Source organism: Geotrypetes seraphini, chromosome 2 (genome assembly GCF_902459505.1).
Source record: "Geotrypetes seraphini chromosome 2, aGeoSer1.1, whole genome shotgun sequence".
NCBI lineage: Eukaryota > Metazoa > Chordata > Amphibia > Gymnophiona > Dermophiidae > Geotrypetes > Geotrypetes seraphini.
This window is the reverse complement of record NC_047085.1, coordinates 44,372,026-44,394,636: the sequence shown is the minus strand read 5'-3', so window position 1 is coordinate 44,394,636 and position 22,611 is coordinate 44,372,026.

The following is a 22,611-nucleotide window of genomic DNA, read 5'->3' as shown; positions in this document are numbered from 1 at the left end:
GAAAATCCTGGAGAAGGACCGAGATTGTCTGGCAAAGTTACACGAGAAAATGGAGTAGATTCTGCGCCGTTCATGGAGGAGAGTGTTTATGAGCAACTTGAAAAATTGAAGGTGGACAAAGCGATGGGACCAGACAGGATCCATCCCAGGATACTAAGGGAGCTCAGAGAGGTTCTGGCGAGTCCTATTAAAGACTTGTTCAACAAATCTCTGGAGACGGGAGTGATTCCTGGGGATTGGAGGAGAGCGGATGTGGTCCCTATTCATAAAAGTGGTCACAGGGATGAAGCAGGAAACTACAGGCCGGTGAGCCTCACTTCAGTTGTTGGAAAAATAATGGAAGTGTTGCTGAAAGAAAGGATAGTGTACTTACTTGAATCTAATGGGTTACAGGATCCGAGGCAACATGGCTTTACAAAAGGTAAATCGTGCCAAACGAACCTGATTGAATTTTTTGATTGGGTGACCAGAGAGCTGGATTGAGGACATGCTAGATGTAATTTACTTAGATTTCAGCAAAGCCTTTGATAGAGTTCCTCATAGGAGGCTGTTGAACAAACTTGAAGGGCTGAAGTTAGGACCCAAAGTTGTGAACTGGGTCAGAAACTGGCTGTCGGACAGACGCCAGAGGGTGGTGGTTAATGGAAGTTGCTCGAAGGAAGGAAAGGTGAGTAGTGGAGTCCTTCAGGGTTCAGTGCTGGGGCCAATCCTGTTCAATATGTTTGTGAGTGACATTGCTGAAGGGTTAGAAGGAAAGTGTGCCTTTTTGCAGATGATACCAAGATTTGTAACAGAGTAGACACCGAAGAGGGAGTGGAAAATATGAAAAAGGATCTGCAAAAGTTAGAGGAATGGTCTAATGCCTGGCAACTAAAATTCAATGTAAAGAAAAGCAGAGTTATGCATTTGGGGATTAATAATAGGAAGGAACCGTATATGCTGGGAGGAGAGAAGCTGATATGCACGGACGGGGAGAGGGACCTTGGGGTGATAGTGTCCAAAGATCTAAAGGCGAAAAAACAGTGTGACAAGGCAGTGGCTGCTGCCAGAAGGATGCTGGGCTGTATAAAGAGAGGCATAGTCAGTAGAAGGAAGAAGGTGTTGATGCCCCTGTAGAGGTCATTGGTAAGGCCCCACTTGGAGTATTGTGTTCAGTTTTGGAGACCGTATCTGGCGAAGGACATAAGAAGACTTGAGGCGGTCCAGAGGAGGGCGACGAAAATGATAGGAGGCTTGCGCCAGAAGACGTATGAGGAGAGATTGGAAACCCTGAATATGTATACCCTAGAGGAAAGGAGAGACAGGGGAGATATGATTCAGACGTTCAGATACTTGAAGGGTATTTACATAGAACAAAATATTTTCCAGAAAAAGGAAAATGGTAAAACCAGAGGACATAATTTGAGGTTGAGGGATAGTAGATTCAGGGGCAATGTTAGGAAATTCTACTTTACGGAGAGGGTAGTGGATGCCTGGAATGCGCTCCCGAGAGAGGTGGTGGAGAGTAAAACTGTGACTGAGTGCGATGAACACAGAGGATTTAGAATCAGAAAATAATATTAAATATTGATCTAAGGCCAGTACTGGGCAGACTTGCACGGTCTGTGTCTGTATATGGCCGTTTGGTGGAGGATGGCTAGGGAGGGCTTCAATGGCTGGGAGGGTGTAGATGGGCTGGAGTAAGTCTTAACAGAGATTTCGGCAGTTGGAACCCAAGCACAGTACCGGGTAAAGCTTTGGATTCTCGCCCAGAAATAGCTAAGAAGAAAAAATTTAAAAATTTAAATTGAATCAGGTTGGGCAGACTGGATGGACCATTCGGGTCTTTATCTGCCGTCATCTACTATGTTACTATGTTACATTATTGAGATGGCTTAGGGAAATCCACTTCTTATTCTTTGGATAAGCATGATAAAAACAGTTTTACTGCTTGGGATCTTGTTAGGTACTTAGAACCTGGTTGGCCACTGTTGGAAACAGGATAGTGGGCTTGATGGACCTTCAGTCTGTACCAGTATGGCAGTTCTTATTTCATTTAATTATGCTACTGTTTTCACAGCTGGGGACTAGCACTTGTCTGGAGGACCAGCAGTGAAAGTGTCAGGAAGTTGCCTGACCCATTGGGGGGAGGGAGAGGCGGGGGGGGGGGGGAGAGGTGCAGAGAATGGGAGGTATGCCACATTTGGAGGGGAGAGAGAGAGTTCAGTTGCTGGGCCTGCTCATTAGTAGCTATGCCCTGGCCTTAGCACACCAGAAAGTATTTCTTCACAGAGAGAGTGGTTGATCATTGGAACAAGCTTCCAGTGTAGGTGATCGAGGCAGACAGCGTGCCAGACTTTAAGAATAAATGGGATACCCATATGCCTATGAACACTAGTGACTGCTCTTCTCTGTACAATCAGTTATAAAGCTAAGTTGCTTTTTTGGTCTTTTTTATACCCTGGCTTGCACTTATCTTCATATAACCCCATAGGGGTGGTAATTTCATTTAAATGCTTTTGAAAAAATTTCTAAAAAAATTGCAGGTGTGTGGGCCGATGATTGGAGCAGGAGCGATTATACTACGCAGACTATTCCCAGTTTGTGACTGTTATGGCAGTGCGTAGGCTCCGATTCTGAGGCCATAGTCCTTTCAATCTTCTGGGCTACTAACACTAATGTGCACTGCTAGGTATTTGCAGTATTTAGGTCTGTTTTTCATTATACAATAGAACAGATGACATGTACGTCGTGTATGCAAGAGTCTGTCAACATTATAAGCGTCTGTATCCATAAGGATACAACTGCCCAGATAAGCATCTTTCTTTGACGTGATTTGGTCCTTGAAAACTAACAGCAAGTCATTTTCGTTTTATTTTTATTTGCAGATGTTATCCTAAGTTGAGCAACAAAGCAATTAAGGCTTTGTTACCATTTGGATCTTCCTATCTTTGTGAATATGGATTTTCAGCTCTGACTGCAATTGTTCTCTTTTTTTTTAAAATTTAATTTCTGATGGTGGATGATGAAACGTGTCTTTGCTTGTCGACTGCTGAGCTGTGTTTTGAGTTCATTTGCACTCAAAACCGGTGTCAGGTCAAAAGCGCGCCGGGACAAAGGCGCGGCCAGACAATTGAGCGCAGCGTGGAGGCGCGCGCCGCTCAAAATTACTGTTTTTAGGGCTCCGACGGGGGGCGTGTGGGGGGAACCCCCCCACTTTACTTAATAGACATCGCGCTGCATTGTGGGGGTGTGGGGGGTTGTAACCCCCCACATTTTACTGAAAACTTCACTTTTTCCTTGTTTTTAGGGAAAAAGTTAAGTTTACAGTAAAATGTGGAGGGTTACAACCCCCCAAACCCCCCATAACGCTGGCGCGATGTCTATTAAGTAAAGTGTGTGGGGGGGTTCCCCCCCACACCCCTCCATCGGAGCCCTAAAAACAGTAATTTAGAGTGGCACGCGCCTCCGCACTGCGCTCAATTGTCCGGGCGCGCCTTTGTCTTTCGCGCTGTTGTCTATGAACCAAACTAACAGCAAGTCATTTTAGTATTATTTTTATATGCAGATGTTATCCTAAGTTGAGCAACAAAGCAATTAAGGCTTTGTTACCGTTTGGATCTTCCTATCTTTGTGAATATGGATTTTCAGCTCTGACTGCAATTGTTCTCTTTTTTTAAATTTAATTTCTGATGGTGGATGATGAAATGTGTCTTTGCTTGTCGACTACTGAGCCGTGTTTTGAGTTCATTTGCACTCAAAACCAAACACATCCATCGCGTTGATTAGCAATTCTATTCTACTGTAGTTCCACCATTGTTACAATTACCCACACATACTCGTAACGTAAAAACACATTTAATAAATAACTCTGTTAAATTTTTTATTGGTTTTGCAATTTTAGAATCTCGATTATAACGTGCCTCGAAAAACATTTGCTCCGTTTAGTGTGCCGGAGCTAAAAAAAAAGTTTGAGAGACACTGATCTACAATGTGTAGCAGGTGAAGCACCTGAAAGCAGAGTTGTACCAATCATAGCATCTACATCTTGTTTTGATTTGACAACAAAGAGTTAGGGCACTTAGCAACAACTGCTAACCACTGAAGAGGTGCAGATCATCATGTGGTTGCTCCAGCTCTCATCTGATGGTGAAAAACCAGTGCTGGTTTCCAGTCAAAGACTTCCTGCAGTTGGTGGGACATGACTGTTCTAAGCCACCCTGCAATTATGTCTAATTAATGTATAAATCATAGTAGCATCACCCCCTCAGTCTGCTAGCCACTCATCACTCATGACGGCACTCTTTCAGTACTGTATATAGTTTGCTGGAAAACAAAAAAGAGCAACCAAACTTCAAAAGTGAAGTCTGTTACTGATCAGAATTTTCAAAGAAACTGGGGGTTTGTTTTGTTTATTATTTTGATTTCTGTTCAGCAGTTTATAATAGCTATGGTGTTATCATTATTGGAGTAGATATTTAGAAGGGATGTTATTAAACTGTGCCAGGGCCTTAAGTCAGGTTGCCACGTAACGTGGCTTAACAGACTCTAACGCAACTCATCTTGCTCCATTTCAGTGATATTTAGGTCACCGTAATTTACGTCGTAATAAGATGCAAAATACTTTGGTCATGCGTTTGATATACCACCTTTCTGTGGTACAACCAAAGCAGTTTATATATTCCCCTGGATGCTATATAAGGGGCCTAAAGTTGCATGCTCAACTTAGGACATACAGTGGTACCTCGGTTTGCGAGTAACCCGGTTTGCGAGTGTTTTGCAAGACGAGCAAAACACTCAGCAAACTTTTGACTCGCAAACCGAGCACTTACAGTCCAGGAAGCACCGCTTCGGGGGATTTCTCTTCCGTCTTCCGGCCATCCTTCTACATCGGGTGCCTTCCGCAGGTTGGAGGACCTCTGTCTGGGCCTGCGCGGCCGGGTGCTGTCCCGCCTGCACATTGAATGTGACGCACACAGCATCAATCATTGGTGTTGGGCGTGTCGTGCGCGGTGTGCGGGTGGGGCGGCGCTCGGCTGCGTGGGCTCGGGTAGGGGCTCTCCAGCATGCAAGGGGCATCCGAAGTGGAGGGCTGGCCGGCGGATGGAGGAGGCATTTCTCTAAAGGCATTGCGAGGTTCTCCGGCGGCTGGCATCCCCCCCCCGAAGTGGCACTGTGGGGTTCTCCGGCGGCTGGCATCCCCCCCCCCAGAAGCGGCACTGTGGGGTTCTTCTTCAGATGACTGACGGAGGAGACGGCGCTGCAGCACCCGGCACCCGACAGGTAGAGACCCCGAGTTCTAGAACGAATCATTTGAGTTTCCATTATCCCCAATGGAGAACTTTGTTTTGATAAACGAGCATTTTGGATTATGAGCATGCTCCTGGAACAGATTATGCTTGTAATCCAAGGTACCACTGTATTTCCAATTTGCTTGCATAGATATATCAGATAATGAACTCTGAACTACAAATAACTAGATGCTAATAACCAGCAATAATTGACAGCAGTCATTCAGGCAGAGGCGCGGGACCAGGTAAAGCGTGCGTCTGCCTAATGTGCGCCACTCTGCTGCAACAGATCAAGACTCAGTCAGCTGTCTAGTGAGGGAAGAGCAGGAGCGCCTGCCGACATAGCACTGGACCGCCAGGATTACAAAATGGTACCGGGGGAGGGAGGGAGTATTCGCTCCATGAGACACACCCTTATTTCCACCCACGTTTTTTTGGGGGGGAAAAAGTGCGTCTTATGGAGCGAAAAATACGGTAACTTCGTGATCCCCTGCAATTTTTTTTTTTAAAATTGGCTTAATCAGTTTGGTAATTGACTGTGCTGGTTATCAGCCAATCAAAAAAAAAAAATACCAATTAAGAATTTGGCACTGAACTTTGAGGATGCCTTGTGACACTTAAGTTGAAGTGCCCTACGATGCCTACCTAAAAAGTATTCACTGAAAAGTATTTTCACTAATGATTTTGCAACAGACAGACGGATGGAGCAACGTTAGAAGCATGTTATGGTCTAAGATTCACCTCAGCTCTGAAGAAGCAGATTGAAACGGATGTTCGTCGGATGAGGTGTCATTGCAAGCACTAAGCTAAGTACTATCATTATCTATCATGGCTTGGTTTTAATATATTTATATAAAATGAAGAAAAATTAAACACAAGGGTGTGATATAAGGAATTACACATAAAGAATAAGCAAAAATATAAAAAGAAAAAAGTAAAAAATGTTTTGCTCACTCCAGCGTTCGGATCAATGATGACTCTAGCAGCTGAAGTTACATTACTTTGCTGGCATTCTGAAGATCCAGCTGAAGTTGATGCTATAGTTGCAAAATTTGAAAATTTTTTTTGAAAATCAGGTGGAATTGAAAGAATTGTTTTGATTACTTGGTTTATCTGAAAAGTAGGCATGTTAGGGGCGGAGAATAGGCGAGGCTGACTTAAGCATCACTAGGTGTCTGAGTTAGGCATAGGTATTAGAGAATGACACGGTGGCTGTTACCCGCGGCTAGCGCAGGTAACCGCCAAAACGGTGGGGAAAAAACTGTGTTCACCTTGGCTACGGGGACAAGGCCATTCACCGCCCCGTGGTGCGGTGATTGGCCTTGTCTCCGCAGTTAAGGAAGGGAACGCGTCAGAGGAGAAGCTTCTGCCCGCACACGCACATGACTGCAAGCACGCTCCGGTGGCTTTCAAGTCTGAAACCTTAAAACACGTCACAAAGGTAAGGGGGCGGGAGATAGATAGATAGATTTGGGTGGGTATGTAGGAAGGAGGAAGGGGGCCGCGCATGATCGGTGACCGCGCGGGTTCCCCCTTTAACCGCTCCACGGGGCAGTGGATGGCCTTGTCCCCGTACCTGCGGTGAGCACCTTTCCTACCTCCACCATTTTTGCGGGTTACCCTTGGCTACTCACGGCTAGCCGCGGGCAACATCCACCGTGTCATTCTGTAATTCATATCTGTTAAATTCTTACCTTACCTTAAAAGACATCCTGATGGTTTAGTCTTGATTGAGGCATGCCTTAGAGTTTGGTTCTATCTACCACATTATTTAATATTTATGTGACTCTTATTCGCTGCAGTGTTATCATTGGATTTTTTGTTTGTTTGTTTTTAGGTTGATGATATTTTGTGTTCGCATCATTTACAAAGTCTCAAGATCCTCAAGTAATAAATAGAGCAAACCATGTTTCTCAGATCCTAAAGTGGTTACAGAAATTGGTCTATCGACCTTAAAAACCCAAAGTTTTGATTGTCAGCTCTGATTGTTTATATATTGCCCTTGATGTATTCACATTAGCTAATGATCTTACCCTAGTTATGGTGAATAGCAAGGTAAAATATTTGAACACGATAGAATCACATTTCTCATTTCAGCCTTATGTCAATCATAATTAGAAAAGGTACAGAAAAGGGCTCACGATAGAATCACATATGTCATTTCAGCCTTACAGTATGTCAATCATAATTAGAAAAGGTACATAAAAGGGCTCATGTATTATTTTTAAGACACTAATATTGGTGTTCAAACTCATCTACCATGGGATTCCTTGGTATTTATCTCAAGCTCAGAACTCTGCGGACTGAAGGTACAAAACGATTGTCATTGATGGACTTCTCAAAAGTGCATTATGAGAATACAAGAGCTTCTGCTATTTCCATCTTAGGAGTAACGCTGTGGAACAAATTAACTGGACCGCAAAGAGTTCTGTCTAATATTCAGAAGTTTAAGAAAATGCTCAAAACTACACTTTGTATAGAAGAATTCCAATAAATGATGTTTTCTGCCTAATTCCGGCTTCAGGATTAATGTATTGTATAGAACTGTGAACCAATCGTATACATTGAATGATCTGTAACCTTTGATGTTTGTATAAGTCCTGTCTGTTTTATTTTATATATGGTACTATTTGTAAAGCCGCCTAGAACTAGGTCAGGAGTAGGCAATTCTGGTCCTCGAGAGCCGGAGCCAGGTCAGGTTTTCAGGATATCCACAATAAATATGCATGAGATAGATTTGCATCTCAAGGAGGCAGTGCATGCAAATCCATCTCATCCATATTCATTGTGGATATCCTGAAAACCTGACCTGGCTCCGGCTCTCGAGGACCGGAATCGCCTACCCCTGGACTAGGTGGTTGAGAGATTTTTTTAAATAAATAAAGCGGTTAGGGTTCTTCAGCTTGGAGAAGAGACGGCTCAGGGGTGATATGATAAGAGGTCTATAAAATACTGAGTAGAGTGGAAAGGGTTGATGTGAATCACTTGTTTACTCTTTACAAAAATACTAGCACTAGGGGGCATGCGATGAAGCTACTAATTAGTAGATTTAAAACAAACCAGAGAAAATATTTCTTCACATAACGTGTAATTAAACTCTGGAATTCGTTGCTGGAGAATGTGGTGAAATCAGCTTAGCAGGCTTTTATTCCTAAAAGAGAAGGCCATAGACCATTATTGAGATGGCTTAGGGAAATTCACGGCTTATTCCTAAAATAAGCAGCATAAAATCTGTTTTACTACTTGGGATCTAGCTAGGTACTTGAGAGCTGGGTTGGCCACTGCTAGAAACAGGATGCTGGGCTTGATGGACCTTCGGTCTGTCCCAGTATGGCAATTCTTATGTTCTTATGTGAGCCAAGTATAGAACACTTAAGCCATTGTGATTGCACTGATGAGGCTGGCTCTTAGGCATTGGTGGAATGAGGCATTATGACATCACAATCTCAGCTCTGGAATGTTGCTACTCTTTGGGTTTCTGCTAGGTACCTGGGACCTGGGTTGGCCTCTGTTAGAAACAGGATGCTGGGCTTGATGGACCTTCGGTCTGTCCCAGTATGGCATTTCTTATGTTCTTATGTGTGGCTTGTGGAGTTTTTAAAATAAATTTTGTCTTTTGTGCTGTTTGCATTTTTATTTAGACTTTGATGATTTCTAGATGTTCAATTATTAATCTTACGTATCTTGATTACTGTAACATCACCTATGTTGACTTGCCTGATATTGTTTCATAAATACTGCTGCTTGATTGATTTGGATCATGTAGAACATTGGAGATAATCCCGTGTAACGTAGAAATATAGAAGAATGAAGGCAGAAAAAGACCACATGACCTCTCTAGCCTACCTATCCATGCCATCTACCTTCCCTTCCTCTTCCGTAGAGATCCAATGTACTTGTCCCAAGCTTTCTTGAATTCATATACATTTTTCGTCTCTACCACCTCCATCAGGAGGCCATTCCATGCATGCACCACCCTTGCCATGAAAATGTATTCTCTGAGGTCACTTCTTAGTCTATCCTCTCTTACCTTCATCCTTTCAATTGAAAGAGACTCGCCTCATGCTCATTTACGCCACAAATGTTTGTAACATCTCTATTGTTTTGCTCCTTCTCCCGCCTTTCCTCCAAAATATACATATTGAAATCTTTAAGTCTATCCTCATACGCTTTATGACAAAGACCACCGACCATTATAGTAGTCTTCCTCATTGATCGACTCCATCCTGTTTATTGTGTAATGGGAATATTCCGGTTGCATGCTATTCTGTAAAATAGCACCTAAATGTGATAGGCAGAGCATTGGCAAGGCACACAATTATATATATAAATTATAGAATTCTATAATTTATGTGTGTGTTTCTAACAATCTAGGTGTGAGCATATATACCATCTGTATGTCTGGTACCTACTTTCCTTTATAGAAATGGCTCCAAATCGATGCTCTCTTGGCATGTAAATATCGGTGCCCTACACATTCCTATTCTGTTGGAACTTCTTTGGCCTCCCATCGATTTCATGCTATTTTTAAACATTTAGATTTGTTTTTTTCCAAAATGTTCATAAAATGATTAGAACTGTCTGAAATCTCTTATGTGAGATTATTGTATCTGCACAACTAAAGTTTATTACTTGTTTTTTTATACTGAAGCTTATAGGAATGTACTCGCAATTTTGTGTGTTTTCCATATGTGGACCTTATTTTAAGAACAACTTACCTATTGCTTTAGGCTCGGAGCATCATCACTTTACTAGATTATTTTTCCCTTTTCTGCACCTCGGCAGTTTGACCTATTGCTGCCATGTGTGCCAGCTTAGTGGCATTTATGCTTCATTTACCAGAAAGACTTCCAGCCTCAATGGCTTTCTGAAAAGCTGCGCTATCTGCAATCAGCATCTCCATGGAGTGAGAGCTGCTTTGGGGGAGAGAAACCCCATTCTGAAGTGACTTTGAGACCGATGCGGGCAGCAGGTTGGAGATGCTGCTCATGCCAGCGAAGAGTTGAATATAACTATCCAATAATTAGCAGCCTTGGAATAAATCGCAGTAGGGGTTATTCCATATAGTATCGAGATTTAGGGATATACTCTTATGTTTTTCCTAATGATATAACACCATTCAAAATTTCACAATCCTCAGAAACACCACTTTGTGTTCAATGATTTCATTACGCAAAGCTTTATGGGAGGTTTAAAAGACAAAAAAAAAAACCCCACCGCTGCCATATTCTAGGAGAGAGTAGTCTATGAGGATAGCGACTTGTCTATGAGGTAGGCGTTAAAGTTATTTATTAAATATTTTAGTTTTGGCTGTTTTTAAACTATATTTTCTTTTTAGGGACTTCACCTTGAGAAGGCATTTATGCGAAACATGTCGGTGAATTAACTGTCCCCGACCTAGACCACAGAGAAAAGCTAAATAACAGCTAAGATTATTATAATTATAGATTGAGAATCGATAAATGTACTGAATAGCACTTATATTATAGATAAAAAAACATAAACAGGGCAGGATTAACCAATAGGCCAAGTAGGCACGTGCCTAGGGCCCGAAATGGTCAGGGGGGCCCGATGAAGGAGGGCATCAACATTTTTTTTTTCCAAACGGCGATAGCCCCTCCAGCATCAATCGGCAACGCGGGCTCCCCGATCGTCAACGTGGGCCCCACCCCAATCAGCGACGCAGTCCCCCCCATCGACGGAAAGTAAGACAAGCAAGCAACGTGGATAAGAAAGGCAACGGGAATTGTAATTGTGCAAGCGGTGCTGCTTGCCCAAAGCTTCCCTCTGACGCAGCTTCCTGTTTCCGCCTGGGCCCATGGTAGAGCTGTGGGGAGCAGGGAGCCCATGGTGAAGAGTGGAGAGCAAACAGGACATAAAGATATGCATTATGCCTTCATTATAGATGTGCACTCTCCAGTGGTGTACCAAGGGGAGGGCGGGGGGGGGGGGAGGCGTCCGCCGTGGGTGCCAGCCATGAGGGGGGTATTCCCAGCCTAGGAATCATGATCTGGGAACTTCCCTTCTCACGCAACTTTCTAACCTAGAAGAAATTTAAGATCTGAAAATATTTATCTTCTTGATTTTACTCAATCTGTTAATAGAATGCCAAAAGTTTTAACTGGGTTTATTTGGAGAGAATGTACTTATAGAATTTTACATAGGGCTTATTTTTCCCAAATTCAAGCTTTTCATGTGGGTTTAATACTCCAATTTGTATTAAATGTGATAAAGATTCTGGCACATTATCTCATGCTTTTTGGTTATGTCCTTTAATCAAATCATTTTCATCTGCCATCCTATTATTTATAGATTGGGGAGTGTGTGGCGCAGTGGTTAAAGCTACAGCCTCAGCACCCTGGGGTTGTGGGTTCAAACCCACGCTGCTCCTTGTAACCCTGGGCAAGTCACTTAATCCCCCCATTGCCCCAGGTACATTAGGTAGATTGTGAGCCCTCCAGGACAGACAGGGAAAAATGCCTGAATAAAATTCATGTAAACCGTTCTGAACTCCCCTGGGAGAACGGTATAGAAAAATTGAATAAATAAAAAATTCAATATGGGGTATTCCAGTAGTGGGTTGTCCTAAAGGAATAATTTTTGGTAAAGCAGCAGCTTGTGGGATTTTTGGCCAAAAGAAATGTCTTTTATTTCAGAAAGCTTGTATGATTGGACATAAATGTATTATGCAATTTTGGCTACAGAAAGAACCTGGCAAGTTTCTGGCATTGGAGGAATCAATTGCATCGTTTATTTGTATTTGAGAGTTGGGAAGTTTGACATTAACCTAGAAAAACTCATCTTTATATGGAGGTTTTAGGATCCTTATATTCAGAATCTTTCACCAATAATACGTTTGGTTCTTAATTATTTAAAATGATGCATAGGTTATTTAATTATATTCCAGATATATATTTTATTTCTTTATTTTTGTTAGCTTTCATCCGTTTGGGGGATTTCATTTAGAGGGGAAGATAATTAAGGGGGGGGGGAGTAATAAAAGGATAGATTAGTTCATATGGTAATTTAATTTGGAGGAATGATATAAATATGTATGAATATTATTATTATGACTCTTATTGTAATGAAAATATTTTTGTATTATCTTATTGTATTTATTAGTTGATTCTTTCAATAAAAATTGTTATAATTTTTTTTTAAAAAGATCTGAAAATACAATGAAATTGAGTGTTGAGGGCCAGATGTCTATTGTGCATGTCAAGATTGGAGCATCAATGATATCTGTGGTCGGTGTGAAATTTTGAAATACCCTGCCTGGCATTCTGCAGTTTTGTGCGGGGAAGATCAATTTTGCTACAGATTGATTTCTGGATTTTTAAAGAAAAAAAACAAAAAACAGTCTTAGAGACATTTGGAGCTTTGAGATAAAACAGTATATTTCTGTGTCTTGTTGGCCACGAATTTGGACTTGGAAATTGAAATGTACAACATCAGCATCTATGAGGCAAACATGGTTATTTTTGTTGCATCGGATTTTTTGGACCCCGGTTCGATTAAATAAAATAGATAGTTCTAAGTCTAATAGATGCTGGCATTGTCATATTGATATAGGGACCTTGGATCATCTGTTATATTTTTGTCCGTTTATATTTATATTTTGGAAGTCAATTTGGAGACAAATAAATTTAGTTTTGGATTCGAATGTTCCACTATCCTATGAGGCTATAATATGTAGAACGATATTACATGTGAAACCCACTCTAGATAAATATAAAAGTCGACTATTTATGATCATGACGGGCATAGCCATGCAATTGATCACGAGTAATTGGAAAAACCATGACAGAATAAGCTACACTTTTTGGTGGGTGAATCTATGCACTACATACAAATAGGAAAGAATAAACGCGGAATGTAGGGGATTTAGCGGTGTATTTAATAAAGTTTGGAGCCCATTAACTAAATTTATGGAGGTATGATAATATTATTTTATTCATTTCCTATACACATCCATGGGGGAGGGGGGGAAGGGAGGGAAATAAATACTGATGGTAACATTTAGGTAACTTTATGAATTATTTAAATCATATATTATGTTAAAGTGTATTATTATTTAATATATGATATTTGAAAATCTTGAATGATATATAAGTTGCCTGTACAGATAATAGTGCATTGTATGTAATACCTACTGTTCTTTATTTGTTTGGCACTGTTTTTAGTTTTAAAATCAATAAAGATTAAGAAAAAGAAAGAAAGAAAATGTTAAAAATGCAGCTTTTTGTCAATGCCTTCCTATGATAATGTTTCAGTAGTCTCTTCAGTTTTAAGATATAGTATTAAATAATTTTTGCCCTGAATTTAATATTCAATGCTTTTCTGCATTTTAATCGTTGAAATTATGATTTGAAAATGCCTGTATTGATATTATGATTTGATAATGTTTGTTTTTTGTATTATATTATTGCTTCCTGGGGGGATGGGAAATTTATGTTTGTCCATTGTTTGTATCATATGTTTAGCGACTAAAGGGCGACCAGGATAATACGGATGTGACCAATGTGTAAACCGCATAGTTTTATGCGGTATATAAATGGTTAAATAAATCCCACACTGCTCCTTGTGACCCTGAGCAAGTCACTTCATCCCCATTGCCCCAGAGTGGGAGCCCACCGGGACATATAGGGAAAAATGCTTGAGTGCCTGAATAATTTGTAATCCGCATAGAATTGTAGGATATGTGAAATATAAATTATTAAGGAAAAAAACAACAACTTTGCAGTCCGCCTGTTAAAAAATCTAAACATTTGTGACCATGTCTCATCAGCATTAGCCTCTGTCCATTGGCTATCTATTAGAAGCCGTTGCACTTTTAAGGCCCTGGTTCTGGTCTACAAAAGTGTTCATACAATGGTCCCAATGTATATGTCAATGAAATTACCATCCTATGTTCCTAGATGGACCCTACAGTCCCAAAGCAAAAAAAAACAAACTATACTCTCCTCCACGTTGATCCCCCCCCCCCCCCCCCCCACCGTAAGCAGATCTACTAACATGTCCTGCCTAAAATGTGGAATCTACTCCCCCCCAATCTATTAGTTCTCCAGAAGGACTGCTGACCTTCAGGAAGGCTGAAAAAACTCACCTTTTCTCCCAGTAACTCTCTATAACTTGCAAATTGATTCTCAAATTGACTCCTTATATAGTGTCCACTCCTCCCTACTCTGAAGTACTAATTCCTACTTCGCCCTGTGCAAGAATATGGGCTCCTTTTACTAAGCCGCGTTAGGGCTTTAACGCGCAGAATAGCGCGTGCTACATTGCCGGCGCATAGTAGACCTTAACGCCATCATTGAGTTAATTTTAGAAGCGTAGCATGCGGTAATTTCCTGCGTGTGCTTAAAATGCTAGCGTACCTTAGTAAAAGGAGCCCTATGTGTCTGTCTGTATCGGGTATGTCCTATACTGTGTATTTATTTTATTTTATTTATTTAGAACATAAGAACATAAGAAATGCGTTCACCGAATCAGACCCTTGGTCCATCCAGTCTGGTGACCCGCACACACGGAGGCTTAACTAGGTGCTTCCTGATGAAGACCTAGGTGTTCCCAGATGAGACCTTGTTTACCTGTATCCCTCGATGTGATTTGCAAGGAGGTGTGCGTCCAACTTACCCTTGAATCTTATAATGGAGGTCTCCGTCACAACCTCCTTCGGGAGAGCGTTCCAAGTGTCCACCACTCGCTGTGTGAAACAGAACTTCCTGACATTAGTCTTGGGCCTGTCGCCTCTCAATTTCAGTCCATGACCTCTCGTCCGAGTCACATTTGACAACGTGAATAACGATGCATCTTGCTGGATTTTATCAATTCCTTTTAGTATTTTAAAAGTCTCTATCATATCCCCACGCATTCTTCTCTTCTCTAGGGTGAACAAGTTCAGTTTTCTGAGGCGTTCTTTGTAGCTCAAATTTTCCATACCTTTTACTAGCTTTGTGGCTCGCCTCTGCACCCTCTCCAGCAGGGTTATATCCTTCTTTAGGTAGGGAGACCAGTGTTGGATACAATACTCCAGGTGTGGCCTGACCATTGCTCTGTAAAGCGGCATTATGACGTTAGCCGATCTACTTGTGATTCCCTTCTTTATCATGCCCAACATCCTGTTCGCTTTCTTTGCAGCCGCCGCGCATTGTGCCAACGGTTTCAGGGTCCGGTCTATCAGTACCCCAAGGTCTCTTTCTTGTTCGCTCTTGCTCAAAGTCACACCTAACATTTTATATTCATGTTCCTTGTTTTTCGTGCCTAGGTGCATCACTTTGCATTTTTCTATATTGAACTTCATCTGCCACTTTTCCGCCCATTTCTCTAGCTGGTTCAAATCTCTCTGGAGTTCTTCACTATCCATTTGTGATCCAACTGACCGACTTAGTTTCGTGTCATCTGCGAACTTGATTATATTACTCGTTGTTTCCTCTTCCAGGACATTTATGAATATATTGAATAAGATTGGCCCAAGGACTGAGCCCTGGGGCACACCGCCTGTCGCCTTTTCCCAGTTCGAAAATTTCCCATTTATGCTAACCCTCTGCAATCTGCTCTCCAGCCAATTGGCTATCCATCTTAGTATATCCCCTTCAATTCCATGGCTTTGTAGTTTCTTCAGAAGCCTAGCGTGTGGAACCTTATCGAACGCCTTCTGGAAGTCCAAGTATATTATATCCACCGGGTCTCCGCTATCGATTTGTTTGTTCACCTTCTCAAAAAATTGTAGTATATTCGTCAGACATGACTTCCCCTTCCTGAAGCCGTGTTGACTGTCTCTCATCAGGTCATGATTTTCCAGGTGCTGCATTATGCTGTCTTTGATTAGCGTTTCAACCATCTTCCCAGGAACCGACATAAGACTCACAGGTCTATAGTTGCCTGGTTATCCTCTCGATCCTTTTTTGTAGATTGGAATGACATTCGCTATCTTCCAATCCTCTGGTATTCACCCGGTTCTGATTGACAAATTAGCTAAGGATTGTAAGAGCTCTCCGATTTCTACCTTTAGTTCCTTTAGCACTATCGGGTGAATTCCGTCCGGTCCAGGGGACTTGTCACTTTTTAGTCTTTCGATCTGGTAGTATATCATATCCAGGTTCACACTCACCGTGGTGAGGCTATCCTTGATTTCTCCCTTGAATACTTTTGCTGGTTCGGGCATTGATGCAGTGTCTTCCCTGGTAAAGACAGACGCGAAGAATGAGTTTAGCCTGTCGGCAATCATTTTGTCTTCCTTGATGTACCCTTTTCTTCCCTGATCGTCGAGAGGACCTATTGCCTCCTTTGCTGGTTTTTTTCCTTTTGTATATCTGAAAAAGGGCTTGAAGTTTTTGGCTTCTTGCATTATCTTTTCCTCATAGACCTTTTTGGCTTCTCTTACCGCCTTATGACACTTCTTCTGGTTGGCCTTGTGACTGTTCCAGGCCTCCGTTGTTCATTCGCGTTTCCATTTTTTAAATGAGTTCCTCTTTTCCCTTACCGCATCCTTCACCCCTTTAGTCAGCCAAGCTGGTTCTCCTTTGTTCATATTTTTCCTTCTTTTGGCTATCCGCAGAATGTAGAGATTCTGTGCTTTGGTGATGGTAGTTTTTAGTAGGGACCATGCTTGATCGACAGTTTTAATTTCGGTTGTCCTTTTCTTGAGCCGTTTTTTAACCTGTCTCTCATGCTGTCGTAATTTCCTTTTCTGAAGTTAAAGGTTGTAGTTTGAGTCGTGGTTCGTTTCCCCTTACGATGCCGATTTTAAAATTGATCATGTTATGATCACTCGTCCCTAGTGGGACCATGACTTCCACGTCTGATGTCCTTCCAGTTATACCATTTAGGACCAAGTCCAAAGTTGTGGTTCCTCTTGTCGGTTCTCCCACCATTTGTTCTAGGAAGCAGTCTCCTATTAATTCCAGGAACTTTGTTTCCCTGCCGCAGTTTGAGGTTCCTAGGTTCCAGTTTATCCCACTTATATCCTGAGTGATTTACGTTCAGGTACTTTATCATATTTCCCTATCTGTCCCGGTGGGCTCAAACTCTATCTAGTGTACCTGAGGCAATGAGGGGATTAAGTGACTTGCCCAGGGTCATAAGGAGCAGCGAGGGATTTGAACCCACAGCCGTAGGGTGCTAAGGCTGTAACTCTAACTCCTGCGCCTCACACTCCCACAGTGTATGTAATATTGTAACCTGTTCTGGGCTTTTTTGGGAGGATGGGCTAAAAAAAAAAAAAAAAATTGAATAAATAAATAAATATATTACTAATTTAATTTTCTAGTGCACTAACATATGCTATATTTTATAAACTGTATAATAAGGGTATTTAACGAATCGTTAGATTGTGCTCCATGTTCAATTGCCCAGTGCAGGTTGCTCTTAGGGCCAGCTGCGCAGAGCTCTGGCAATCCAATGGAAAACACCGAAGTGGGAGCAAGTGTTATTTTCCCAGCGATGCTCAACAGAAATAGCATGCAAATGATATGCATGCTATTTATGCTGAGTACCACGGTGAAAGGGGGGAGGAACTTTGCCTGGCGCCTGCACACAAGTGCTGAGCTCTTGTGCGTAAGTCCAGCACAATGCAGGACTGTTCTCACAGTGCTCCAGTAAATAGCAACAAGAGCAAAAAAAAAAAAAACAAAAAACACCCAACAAAAACCTTTCTAGTCGCAGCTGAAGCCTCTTTTGTTGTGGCAAAGTTCAGAAGTCTTTTTTTTGTTGTTGTTTCACAATTCAATTTGGTGCAACTGTTGTGTGTGCTTTGCATGTGTATGTGTTCCACTCCTATGGTCAGGACCCAGCTGTTGGGTGTGGGACATATATGCACATAACACACACACTAAAAGCTCCTATTCAAGCAAAATTCAAGCTACTGTCAGCTCCAGAGCTGCGGGAACATTTTGACTGGAAGGTGGACATTCCCTGTTGCTCATTGTTGACCACACCATTCTGTTGAACTGTCTTGAATCATTAGGCATCACAGGAAACACCTACAATTGGTTCCAGGGATTCCTTGAACTCAGATCCTATCAGGTATTCAAAGAAGACAAATTCTCCTTCAGCTGGAATAACAACTGAGAACTACCCCAGGGCTCTCCGTTATCTCCGACCCTATTCAACTTCTACCTCATCTCATTGGGACACCTGCTACAAAGCCTAAATCTCTACTTCCACATTTACGCTGATGATATCACTGTTGTGTTACCACTATCCGGTCTGTCGCCAGACTTCATTAATCTCCTATCTGATACCCTAAATCAGATAGAGCTTTGGAGGAAGGTCTTCAAACTAAAACTGAACACAGAAAAAACTAAATTTTTCCTGGCATCTCCCAATGAAAAGATAAAAGACAACACGATTCACATGAATGGCCGGGATTACGAAATTGACCAAACTATAAAAATACTATGAGTTACCCTTGACAGACACCTAACCCTGGAAACGCATACAGATCTAATGTTCAAAAAAAGTATTTCAGCCCTATGGAAGCTCCGCACCATCAAAAAATTATTTGATGAATCATCTTTTCGATTACTTGTACAATCATCCATCTTGAGCACATTGGACTACTGCAACATTATATATCTGGGAGCTTATAAAAAGACACTTCACAAGCTAAGATTAATCCAAAACACCGCAGTCCGACTCATCTTTGGATTTAAAAAAATGGGAACATATCACCCCATACTTCCAGATACTCCACTGGTTGCCGGTGGAATCCAGAATACTCTTCAAGCTTGCGTGCATCAGCTACAAAGTGGTCTTTGGGATGCTACCAACTTACCTCGCCTCCCAATTCTTCCTCAACTGCCCTTATAACAGCTCTTGCAGAATATATCTCTTTAATTAGCCATCTCTGAAATCATGTCACTACAAGAAGTTCCTTGACAGAATGCTATCATTCCAGGCAGCCAAACTGAACACATGGCTAGTAAAACCCATACTCGAGGCCACATCATACGCTGACTTCAGAAAATCACTGAAGACTCACCTCTTTAACACAATTTGAGTTCTCTTCCACTGACAATTCTGTATCCCTGAAAGCTCTTTCTCTTCCCATCACCCCCCTTACCCCCATTGCATGTATATTGTTGTAAACCCATTCTCATTACATGCATCTTCTTGTAAACTACCCCGAGCTCATGTACCCTGTTGTAAACCGCTCTGTACTTCTGTATCTGGCTGTAATCATTGGTTGCTTGTTGCAAACATCTCGTATTCTCATTGCATGTATCTCCTTGCAAACCGCTCTGAACTTATGTATCTTGTTGTAAACCGCTCTAAACTTATGTATCTTGTTCTAAACATATGCTTCTTATTGTAATCACCGCATACTCTCATTGCATGAATCTTGTTGTAAACCGCTTTGAACTTATGGTATATAAGAAATAAAATTATTATTATTGTTGTAATACTAATAGGCTCCTTGCAATGCATTTGCATAGGGTTCTTCATGGCTGCTACTGTGATCGGTAAAAGGACCCGAAATGATTGCACTTGAAGTCTCATTGAAGAGAAAGTAGAGGGTGAAAATATTTGAGCTGCAATGAGATAAAACATGCATAATTTAATCAAATAAACAAGACACCATTTTTGCAGGGAAATGCAATTAGTACATTAAGCTGTGATTTATTTTCAATGATAACAGGAATATAGAAATGGAAGAGCCTGTTTCATGAAGCCTTTTCCCCCAAAGAGACAAAAGAATGCCTTTGTGAAATCAATCTCAAAGTACAGTAAAACCTTGCATTGCAAATAACTTGGCTTGACAAGACAAGCAAAACATTTGATTAAATTTTAACTTGATATACAAGCAACGTCTTGCAATATGAGTACATACAGTATACAGTACACGCTTCACGTCATCACAACTGAGACGATGGTTCTTCTCTCTCTGACGCTGCAGGACTGTAGTGACTGTTTTAAATGAGTGAGGTCTTGCAATACAAGTACGTATAGTATTTTGTAATAAAGTTTTTGGGTTGTGGAACAAATCGTCTGAGTTTCCATTATTTCATATGGGGAAATTTGCTTTAATATACGAGTGCTTTGGATCACAAGCATGTTTCTGGAACGAATTATGCTCGCAAATCAAGGTTTTACTGTATTAAAATTTACTGCATATATGAGCAGCAGAGACATTGTACAGTTCTTCCACTGGGGTGAAGTAGGTTTCGTCGTGAGCAAATATGATGAGAAATGTTTGTTTCCTTCCCCGTTTCTAAGCAACCAGAAGGATTTCCACATTTCTCTCAGCAAACGTTTTGCAGCTTTTAGTTTCTGGCTAAGTCAGATCATTAGTTAGCAGGACCATAAGCTAGCTACTTTCCTTATCCGAAATGACATTTAAAAATGTAACAATTTTAAAAGCAGATGCTAGTTTGTATGTTATGATGCTAATCAGGTTCATATTATTTTTTGCCACATACATTTTAACATTGTAACCTATAGTATGCTAAATAGCATCTGTTTTTTAATTTGCAAATTTCTGAATACGAATACAGCACCTGACAAAAATAGTTATATCTGAAACCTATTTTTATTAAAACAGAAGGAGAGAAGTATGTTTCCTTTATCAGATCAGTGTAAAGTGGGCTAAGGATATCACCTAAACATGCAAGTAATAATAATAATAATAATTTGTATTTCTTATATACCGCTATACCGTGAAGTTCAAAGCAGTTTACAATAAAGATACATTTTGACAGTACATGGGATACAAACGGTTTACAATAAGGATACGTTTAGTCAGTACATGGGATACAAGTGGTTTATAGTAAAGATACATTTTGTCAGTACATGGGGTACAAGGTGGGAAGAGAGTATAAGTTAGTTTCAAGCCTTGAATTGGGGGTGGCGAGGTAGGAAGGAGGGCCTTAGTGAGGAAGAGGTGGGTTGGGAATTTAGAATTTGTTAAACAATCGAGTTTTCAGGGATTTTCTAAAGTCTGAGTGTGTATGTAGTGGCCTCAAGTATGTCTACCAAACGCTCACACCTACCTACTGTCAGGTGCGGAAATGACAGTACAGTACTCCCCCAATATTCGCAGGGGTTCTGTTCCAGGAACCCCCGTGAATATTGAAAAAAAATGTGAATACAGTTTTTTCACCTGGGGAGACAGGAGAGGGCAGCTGGAGAAGCAGGAGAGGACAGCTGGAGCGCCAGCGAGTGAAGGAAATCACTCGCGGTATGCTCCGACTGCCTTTTCCTGTACTAAAGTCGGGCTACACCAATCAGGAGCTGCTTTGACACGCAGCTCCTGATTGGTGTAGCCCGACTTTAGTACAGGAAGAGGCGGTTGGAGAATACCGCGAATGAGTGAAACCGCAAACCGCGAATTCACAGGGGAACACTGTATTATATAACTCCATACCTAAATCCTGGGAGTGTCCAAGACCTTATCACTCCAAAAGTAGAAACATGTGAAATCTTCTTACAAAACATAATTCCACTCCTCTAAACTTTGAACAATAAGGGGCTCATAATTTTTAAAAAAAACCCAAAAAACATCTAAAAAGTGGCCTAAATGGCTACTTCGACGATCAAAAAGCCTGATCGTCCAAGTACCCATAATCAAAGCTGGTTTTAGACATATCTAAAACCAGCTTAGGCCTTTCCCTTGCCTCTAAACGCACAGAGAGAAAAGAGACGTTTTTAGAGGAGGGGAAAGGGCGGGCGGTGGGCGGGAGGTGGGCCGACCTACACCTAGGCATACAACACGTATAACCAAAACATTTGACAGGTTGCCTAGTCGGCATTTATACGTTTTGACTTAGACCAAGTCAAAACAGGTAAAACTGCCGAAAAAGGGGCCGCTGAGCTGATGGCAGCTGGCGCGATCAGCTCAGCGGCCCGGCAACCTACCCACCCCCCACCGCAACCATCAGGGCAGGAGAGATGGGTCATCTCCCCTGCTGCAATAACGATACCACCAAGTGGCGCCAAACACGGTACTTGGGAATCACTAAAGCGGCAGGAGAGATGACCCATCTCTCCTTCAGCGATCCACCCCTCCAAACAGGCCAGGAGAGAGCCCAAGCCCTCCTGGCTCCACCGAGTACGATCGGGGCAAGAGGGAGCCCAAGCCTTCTTGCCCCGCAGCACCCCGACCTTCCTCGACTTGATGGGGCAAGAGGGAGCCCAAGCCCTCTTGCCCCGCGATCCCCAACCCCCACCGACAACATCGGGGAAAGAGGGAGCCCGAGCCTTCTTGCCCCGTGATCCCCAAACCCCCCCCCGGGCCGAATCCATTGGTGCCAGGAGGGAGCCCAAGCCCTCCTGGCCCGGCGATCTCCCCCCTCCCCCCCATATGATCCGGCCAGGAAGGAGCCCAAGCCCTCCTGGCCTA